The sequence below is a fragment of the Coenobita brevimanus genome, chromosome 115 (genome assembly GCF_032717465.1).
Source record: "Coenobita brevimanus isolate Jiangsu-jjx chromosome 115, ASM3271746v2, whole genome shotgun sequence".
Taxonomy (NCBI): domain Eukaryota; kingdom Metazoa; phylum Arthropoda; class Malacostraca; order Decapoda; family Coenobitidae; genus Coenobita; species Coenobita brevimanus.
In genome coordinates this window covers 220,137-230,145 of record NC_137068.1, presented here as the reverse complement: position 1 = coordinate 230,145, position 10,009 = coordinate 220,137, and positions in this window count along the sequence as shown.

The following is a 10,009-nucleotide window of genomic DNA, read 5'->3' as shown; positions in this document are numbered from 1 at the left end:
CCTATCCTAACCTACTTTCTTCTCTATCCCTTTCTCACACACGTTGGTTAGATCTTAGTAGAATACCCTTTCCCTCTCCCCCCCAGCAGATAGTCTCGTTCTGGGTGGTCAGAACAGCCCCTGTTGCTTCTATTTCCTATATACTCCCATGTACTCCTGTCCTAACTGATCCTTCTGAGACCATTGTTTTCTTCTGACTATCCAGAGTGTCTGTTGATGCCTCCATGCGACCTGACTTACGGCCAGTGTCGGTCTAAGTGCTACGACTGGGAGCTTGAACTACCAGGTCAGTGCGGGGTCAACTCCGGCTGCACCTGCTGTACCGCCAGACCCGCCCAGTGCCCTGCCACCAACAGCTGCCCAGGGACCTGTGTCGATAGACGGATGTGCCCGAAACCACTGCCACCACCAGCCTCTTGCTTGCAGAATTCTAGTTGCGCTTGTTGCCCAGGTAAGACAAATATAATAGTAATAGTAACAGTATTAGTAATTAGTAATAAACATCAGTATCATCAGTAACCCGCTGCTAATACATTTCTGGACGTCTGTGTCGACTGACGGATGTGCCCAAAGCTGCTGCTCCCTCTGGTCTCTGTCTGCAATATTTTAGTTGTGTTTGCTGTCCAGGTAAGTACATTATCATCATTATTATTTACATTGCCATCATCAACGAATTCATCTTCATCTTCATCATCATCATCATCATCAGCAACAGCTGCTTGGGTATCTGCGTCGAACGTAGCATGTGCCTGAAACCTTTGCCCCCACTGGTTTCTTGGCTGCAGAATTATAGCTGCAGTTGCTGTCCAGGTATCATCATCATCATCATCATCATCATCATCATCACCATCATCATCATTATTATCAGCTGGCGAAAGAATGTGCCTGAAACCACTGTCCGGGTAAGAATGGGAGAGATATGGATATCAACATCATCATCATCATCATCTACTGAGGCATGTGTATCAGGAATGCATGGTCCTAAAACCTGTGCCTTCACTTGTGTACAAATGCTAGAGCTGCCTTGGTTTAGACCCCTTACAGGAAAGCCACATTAAAATTATTATATTTTCAGCTGAGGTGACCCCCATGGATGAGTGCATGAAGAAAGGAGGGGCGTGCAAGATGAACTGCACCAAGGATGAAAAACCCATCATGGACTGTGGAACCAACGCCACTTGCTGCTTCAATACCAATAGTGAGTATTATGTTCAAAGCACCTTCAGAGACTGACTAGGAGAGTCTGTGGGTGTAAGATGGAGGGAAACACTGAGGGAGAGGTGAAGAGATGGATTGGAGACGTATATAAGCAAGGTCTGTGAATTGGAGAGATGGCAGCCTGATGGCGGAGGACTGGATGACATCCAGGTGATTCGTTTGTGACCACGTCTTCCAGGATTAAGGCATCAGGCTATAGAGGGATAGATAGATAGATAGATAGATAGATAGATATGTAGATAGTCAACTAGATAGATAAATGTATTGCTGCCAGTGTGTGACTTGAACTTGGACCAGTGTAAGTCAAACTGCCATGATTTATTCAAGATGGTAAATGGGGCTTCTTTATACCTTTTCCTTAGCGACTTATTTGTTCCGACAGAGTGTGCGTTGCTACCAGCGTGTGACGAAGGATATGGCCAGTGCAAATACAAGTGCCATGAATGGGAACGTGAAATAGCCGGTCAATGCGGGGGCAACTCTGCCTGTGTTTGCTGCACCACAAGACCCGCCAAATGCCCAGCCAACAACAACACCTGCCCTGGGGTGTGTGTGGACCGTAGGCTGTGTTATAAATCCTTGCCAGCGCCTGCATCTTGCTCGGGAGAAGACTGTGTATGCTGTGAGGGTGAGTTTTAGCGAGTTTTCTCTCTATCTATCTATCTATATTTATCTATCTCTTTACCCATCTATCTGTCTATCTATCCATCTATCCACGCCTGCTTGCCTGTCTGTAAAACTCTGGCATCACCAGCAATATGTGCAGTGAAGGTTAGTCTGTCCTACACTGAAACACATTAAATTCAAAATATGGCCTGTATGTCTCTCCATATATCTATCTGCCTCTCTGTCTGTCTGTATTTGTCTGTCTACCTGTCTGTCTATCCATGTATCTGTCTGCCTCTCTATCAGTCTGTCCCTGTCTGTCTGTCTGTCTATGAGGCTGCCCCACGAGACTATAGTGAAATCCTCAGGAGGCGATGACGGAGCGTGTTAGGAATGTGAGCTCAGTCTGTCTATCTGTTTACATATCTACCAGTCTAATTATTTATCTATCAGTCAGTCTATCTGTCTATATGTCTGTCTGTCTGTCTATCTAACTATCTATCTATCGATCTATTTGTCAATCTATCCATGCCATCACCAGTAGCTTCTCCAAGTGGTGATTACTGAGTGTGTTGTGAATGTGAGTTTAATTTGTCTATGTATCTATCTTCCTATCTATCTGTCTGTCTATCTATCTGTCTGTCTGTCTATGTGTCTGTGTATCCATTTATCCATCTACCTATCCATCTATCTATCTATCTGTCTGTGTATCCATGCCATCACCAGTAGCCTCTTCAACGTACTTGCCCCAAACATTACTTCATTACCTCACAGAAGTCAAGTTAGTTCTCCTTCTGTCAGTTTTTTTTCTTGCCTTATGGACTCTACCTCACCCTGTCCTCAGATGGAAAATGATTTCTGGATGATGGTGATGATGATGATGATGATGATGATGATGATTTTTATTCTTGAACGCAACAGGAATGAAAAAAAAAAAGTTTTCGGACAGAATGGGATACTGTAGGCTTAGACCTTGTAGGAAACCACACTAACTACATGTATTTATTATTTATTTATTTATTTATTCCCAACAGATAACAAACCGATGACTGAGTGCATGAAGAAGGAAGGAGCATGCAAGCTGAACTGCTCTAAGGATGAAGAGAATATCCAGTCGTGTGGTCCCGGCACCTCTTGCTGCGTTTTTGTTGACAGTATGTGTGTGTTTACGTGTGAATGTTTATATCATGTGATGCTTGTAGGTGAAGGGTTATATAAATGTTCAAATGTACGTGTATCAAATGAACGGATCTTGAATTCGGTTCTCTGTTACCTTGGGTTTCCCTTTTCTTGTAGGGAAAAATCTTGCAGGCTTCTAGCCTTTGTTTCCTTCTTTCTGGCATTACCGTAAAAAAGAAGTATCATTAGCACAGTCGGATCTCCAGAAACAGAGGAGCTAAGGAGGGTTCAGGCCCTCTTCTGGGGAGTCCACTATACCAGTATATGCGTATTAACTTAATCTGAACTCGGTTTCACAACATCGTGTGTAAATTCAAAGAAATGCGAAATTTCAAATGGGGGGGGAAGCAAGAGGAGGACGAAGGGTCTGACTGAAGCACCCCCCCGCCCCCGATCCCCCTAGCTACGCCACTGATGAGTATGTGAGTTTATATGTGACTTCATATGAGTTTTGCTGGAACAGGCAATGCAGTTTTTAAGCCGTAATGTATGCCAGCGAGGGACCAAGGCTATGGACAGTGCAAGTCGGCCAAGTACCATGAGTTACTGCAGGTGGCATAGGAGGATTTGTAGCAAAGAGTCTATCACAATTTAGTTCTTGCAGCACAATGTAAGTTGCTGCCAGACTGTAACTAGAGCTGTAAACAATGTAGATGAATATATCACAAGTTATAGGTGGCATGTAAGGCCTCATAGCACCATTTCCTTAGCGACTTATCTGTTCCAACAGAGTGCAAACTGCTGCCAGCTTGTGACCAGGGCTACGGACAGTGCAAGTCGACGAGATGCCACGAATGGGAGCGTGAGGTTATGGGAGAGTGTGGCGGGTCCCCTGGCTGTACCTGCTGCACCACGAGACCAGCCACATGCCCTGCTAACAACGTCACCTGCCCTGGCGTGTGTCTTGACCCCAGGCTATGCTATAAGACCCTGCCTTCGCCTGCATCGTGCTCAGGAAAAGACTGTGTGTGTTGTGCAAGTTAGTATCCCCATGTCTCAGTGCAGAATCAGACATTATAGCAGGTTTGTTTTCATCTGAAGGAACTTGGTCATTTCCACAACTTGAATACTACGTTGTGGTTGCGTAAATACTCAGTGAGCCTTAGTTATGAAATGGGATTGAGTCTCCTTGGTTACTAATCAAATAAGCCCTCCTGTCTGACCACACTTGGTCATAAACTGGGCTGAAAGGTGCCAGAGACTCGTCAGATTAGAGAGAAACATGCTACAGTAACAAATATCACTAAACAGCTGCCTTGCCACTGGACTACAACTCTTGTTTTGTCGCAGCACTGTCTACACAAACAGACTAACAAAATGTACGTTGTCACTGAATTCCCCACTTCGCTATCTCTCTGTCTATAGCCAGACGTCTTAATCCCGTAAAGGGTGGCTACAAACAAATCGTCTCCATGTCGCCCTGTCCTCTGCCATTGCACTGCCCTCCTCCAAGTTACACCTTCTCTCTCATATATCTCTCTACTCCATCCCTCCATCTCCTCCTAGGTCTCCCCCTCCTCCTCCACACTTACATCACTCTTCTAGTCGGCCTCTGCTTCTCAACCGTCTACTGTTCTGTGTTCTTCCGACAGATAACAGACCCATGGTAGAATGTATGAAGAACGAAGGAGCCTGTAAGCTGACCTGTAATAAAGACGAGAAGGCTATCCAGTCATGTGGACCCGGGACGACCTGCTGTACTCCTGTTGATAGTGAGTAGTTCTTGTGTGTGTGTGTGTGTGTGTGTGTGTGTGTGTGTGTGTGTGTGTGTGTGTGTGTGTGTGTGTGTGTGTGTGTGTGTGCGCGCATTAGTAATGACACGATCTCCAGAATGTTTGTTTATTTGTGTGTGTGTGTGTGTGTGTGTGTGTGTGTGTGTGTGTGTGAGTGTGCATTAGTAATGACACGATCTCCAGAATGTGTGTTTGTTTGTGTGTGTGTGTGTGTGTGTGTGTGTGTGTGTGTGTGTGTGTGTGTGTGTTTGTGTGTGTGTGTGTGTGTGTGTGTGTGTGTGTGTGTGTGTGTGTGTGTGTGTGTGTAGAGATTGTTGCCATCGCGTGACCAAACATACAGGCAGTTCAGATCAAAGTACTGTGACTTGTTCTAATCATATGAGGCTTGGTATCATCTTTCTATTGGCGACTTTATAGGAGGCATCAAAACACCTCTTGCTTAGCGATCTTATAGGAGAGTTTGTAGCGCCTTTTCCTCATCGATTTATTTATCATAACAGAGTGCAAGTTCCTGCCAGCGTGCGACCAGGGCTACGGGCAGTGCAAATCCAAGTGCCACGCATGGGAACGCCAAATTGCCGGTCAATGTGGGGGTAACTCTAGCTGTGTCTGCTGTACCACAAGGCCCGCCAAGTGCCCTGCCGCTTCCCCCCACACCTGTCACGGCGTCTGTCTGGACCGAAGATTATGTTATAAGACTTTGCATCCGCCTAATAAGTGTTCAGGAGGCGATGACTGCGTGTGTTGCGCTGGTAGGTGAGATGGGAGGCTTGCTAACACTTCCTCCTTAGTGATTTAGGCTGTACTTTACACCTCAGTAGTCTGTGTCTGTTGCTTCCTCCCCTCCACCAGAGCCACCAGATAAAATTTCTATCTGTCTATCTATCTGTTTGTCTGTCTATCTACCTGCCTTTAGTTCTTTCTTGTAGTGAAATGACTTACAGCGAAAAAACTACAGAGTGTGTCCTCTTCTCGACAGACAACAGACCGATGGAGGAGTGTATGAAGAAGAAGGGGGCATGTAAATTGACTTGCTCCAAGGAAGAGAAGGCTGTTCAGTCGTGTGGACCCGGAACTTCCTGCTGTGTTGTTTTTGACAGTGAGTATCCATAGGCTCTCGCATGCTGGGGAGAAATCTAGCATTATCAAAGAGTAGTGCTGCAGGAAAATGCAGCTAATGTTTATCCCCCCAAAGCTAAATGCCTGGCCCCTCTTGCTGCGTTGGTTTAGACACTGAGCATTCGTGTGTTCTTGAGTGTGTGTGTGTGTGTGTGTGTGTGTGTGTGTGTGTGTGATAAGTCCGTCAACATTATGTGCACAAACATGAGCAGCAAATCGCCGACATTCCTCAGGCACCCACACTAGCCTTATGTCGGGTCTGAGTAGCCTAGCCCCGGGCTCCTATGGGTGTGATGGAGCAAAGAGGATTGGTGATGATGATGATGATAATGACGATGATGGTGATGATGATGATGATGATGATGATGATGATGATGATGATGATGACCATGGTGATAGAAAGATTTTTTTTGTCCGACCACTGGCGGGAACACACAGTCACTGGGGGTGGAACAGATGTATAAAATGGCACATGATAACTGCATTACATTATGGTGCACAAATTTGTCTAACTATCCACATACCCAGATGCATTAATCTTGTAAGGGGCGGCCACAACAAATCGCCTCCATGTCGCCCTACAACATGCCATTTCGAAGCTCTCCCCTCCAACTTAACCCCAACTCTCTCATATACCTCTCTTCTGTATCCCTCCATTTCATCCTCGGTCTTCTCTTTCCTCTTCCCCTCCTCTTTCCACCTCACTCACATACACTCCTAGTTAGTCTCTCACTCCCCATCCTCTCCACATGGTCAAACCACCTCAGTGTATTTCTCCTACACTTTCTATGACATCCACATTCACACCACGACGCTCCTTCACTTCCCCGTTTGTCAGCCTGTCTCTCCATTTATCTCCACATGCTCCTCTCAAACAGCTCATTTCCTCTGCCCTCATTCTTGACTTGTGTCCTTCCAACAAGGTACTTACTGTAGGTGCGGGCACGTCAAGGCCTGGGTGGATGTCAGGCAATGTAGGTGGGATTGGAGGCTTCGTAGCACATTTTCCTTAAATATTTATTTGTTCCAACAGAGTGCCAGTTGCTGCCAGCGTGTGACAAGACGTACGGACAGTGCCGGTCGAAATGCCATGACTTTGAGCGTGAGGAACCAGGTGTCGTATCCATATTTTTCTTGAGTTAGTTTATGCCAAAAACTTTACAACTAAACTAGACTGAAAGAAAATAGCCTCTGATAATATCTCACTGCTCATATTATTTATTTAACTTATAAAATGACATCCTTGTTCAGTTCCATCAGGTGAAAGCAAACCAAGGATACATGTCTCATCAACTTAGGTCAGTGTGGCGGTTCCCCGGGATGTGTATGCTGTACCACACGACCCGCCAAATGTCCTGCCAGCCCCAAAACCTGTCCCGGAGTGTGTGTGGACCGCAGACTGTGCTACAAAACTCTGTACCCGCCGGCGTCTTGCTCAGGAGGCAAAGACTGCGTGTGTTGTGCAGGTTGGTTTGACACTCACTCAAGTAAACATGTCAAACAGGAGTCAAACATACATCACACTCATCAAACACACATCAAATCAAGCGTGTACCCGCCAGCACCTTGTTCATTTTGTTTAGGAGGCGAGAACTGCGTCTGCTGTGTAGGTTAGTTTCTCCCTAACTCAGACATGTTTCACAAACTGAAAACACACGTCAGACACACAAACACACATAAAACACACTTCAAACACTCGTTAAATATATCAAACACACATCAAACAGAAGTTCTGTCTCCCTGTCTGTTTGTAGCCAGATGCATTGATCCTGGAGGGTTCAAATGACTTTGGGAGAGTAACATAAACACTCTTGTTGTTGTTGTTGTTGTTGTTGTTGTTGTTGCTGTCGTGCTTAACCCTGGTTTGTCTGGCTGATCAGACTCATCGACCACAAGTAAGCAACTGCTTCTGTGCGACCATCCTACAGGTATACTACAGTACAGTACATACACCGTGTAGGGATCCGGTACCCTTTTGTGGTAGATGGTGCCTCACACGGGGTCTTTTCCACTCCGAGGTGCAGGGAAGTATGAGAAGGTTGGCTCCCAGGTGGACGCCACAGCTGGGCCACCCATGGTGCTCAACATGTAGGTTCCTCATCAGTGCCACACAAACACCGTACGAGTATTTGTAAATATTGGCTTTATATATTGCTACAACAATGACGGACGAATAGTGTGTCTGTCTACTTGTAGCCAGAAGCCTTAATTCTGTACGAATAAGGGGAGTGGTCACAAACGAATCTCGTTCATATCGTGCTGTCCTCTGCCATCAGTCACCCCTCTCTAAATCCCACTCCACCCTCGTACATATACCTCTCCACCCCAGCCCTCTACCTCCTCAGACAGGACACAGTATCAGCGAACATGATGTGGGTTTAGATATTTGAAACAAAGCCACATTAAAATATTATAGAGACCTGTTTTATTTGATCAGTTTCTTTCTTCATCTTCCTTCTTCTTTCTTTCATTCAAACACTTTTCACTTTGGTGATATTCCATAACTTCTTCAAAATTGGCGTAACCAGGTATTGATGGAGGCGGGGGAGTGCCAAGATAGGCCAAGCCCTATTTTCTTTTTTTTTTATTGAGGGGGGGGGAGGTACAGTCCTCCACACTGTTCACACATTTAGTTTCGAAATTTCAAATGGTGGGCCAGTGGAGAGGGGAGCAAAGGTCCGACTGGGAGACCCGGCCCCCTCCAGGCCCCACATAGCCATGCCACTGTTCCTCACAAAGTCAGTTCAAAGTTAAGATAGTTTTTCCTCAGTCAAATACCCCGGACACCCCTTGTTTTTAAATGTTTTTTTTTTTTTAATGATTTTATGGGATAAAAGGTCAAATCACACAATTTGGGATCCCATGTTCTCGTATGTTCATTAATCTATCTATCTTTCTATCTTTCTTTCTATAGTCAGATGCCTTAATCCAGCAAAGGGTGGCCACAAAGAAATCTCCTCCATGTCGCCTTGTCCCCTGCCTTTTCGCTGTCCTCCCCCAACTTACTTCCCCTCTCTTATGATGATCAATCTAATTAGCACAGACACATGTCGGTGCGCAGTAACTGGAACCCATCTTGCAAGCATTGGAAGTAGTAGCAATCTTTAAGTTTTTTTGTCTTCCTTCCCAAGATACCTCCGCTTTGGACAAGTGTATGGAAAAGAAAGGATCGTGCAAGTTAAGCTGCTCTGAAGACGAGACTGCTCTCCAGTCCTGTGGACCCGGCACTTCCTGCTGTCTTCCTGTTGATAGTAAGTATACCTATCTATCTATCTATCTCTTTAGAGGTTGCTTGCCAACAGAGTGAAGTGTCAGGAACTTTCCAAATGCCAGGGGTTGTAGCTGAGAGGCATTTTACTCTTCTCAGTATATATGGATGTATAATCGAGGTTGGTTTTGGTACATGGAGGATTTTTGTCAGACCAACAATCGACTTTTTTTTTTTTCAACAGGATGCCAGATGCTACCAATGTGCGACAACAAAATGGGTCAGTGCCGAAGCAAGTGCCAGGGCTTGGAACGCCCGGTGTATGGTGAGTTTTGATCGGCAAAAACAGATTAGCAAAAGTCGCTATATTTGCTCTAAAAATGGGTTAGAAAGTGTTAGGCAATGCTAAAAAATACTTGTATGCTAAATCTGCCAGAATATGACTTAGATTTGGTTAGGATCCTTAGAAAATATATATTCACAACTGTGATCGTCGTCATCGTCATCATCATCATCATCATCGTCAATACTGTACATCCTCAGTCAGTTGGGTAGGCCGTACCCACTGTCAGTATAATGGGGGTACGACTTACCCATTATTAAAATAGTGGGGGTACGCCGTAACACCTCTTAACCAGTGGCGTAACAACAGGGGGGGGGGGCAGGAGGGGGCCTACCTCTCCGGTCAGACCCATGGACCCCTACTGTAGCAAAGAATAAATAGTAGATGGACAACCAGAGTAACTGAGTGGCAGCCTAGAGATGGAGTGAGAGGAAGAGGCAGACAGGACGAGATGTCGAGATGAGATTTGAAGATTCGCAGGGATAGGATGGAACAGTTTAAGGGCCAGCTGGTCGGAGTGGGAAAAGATGGGAGAGACCTTTGTCATCAGTGCACTGTTTCTGGGTGATGACTACGACGATGACGACAGTGATGATGATGATG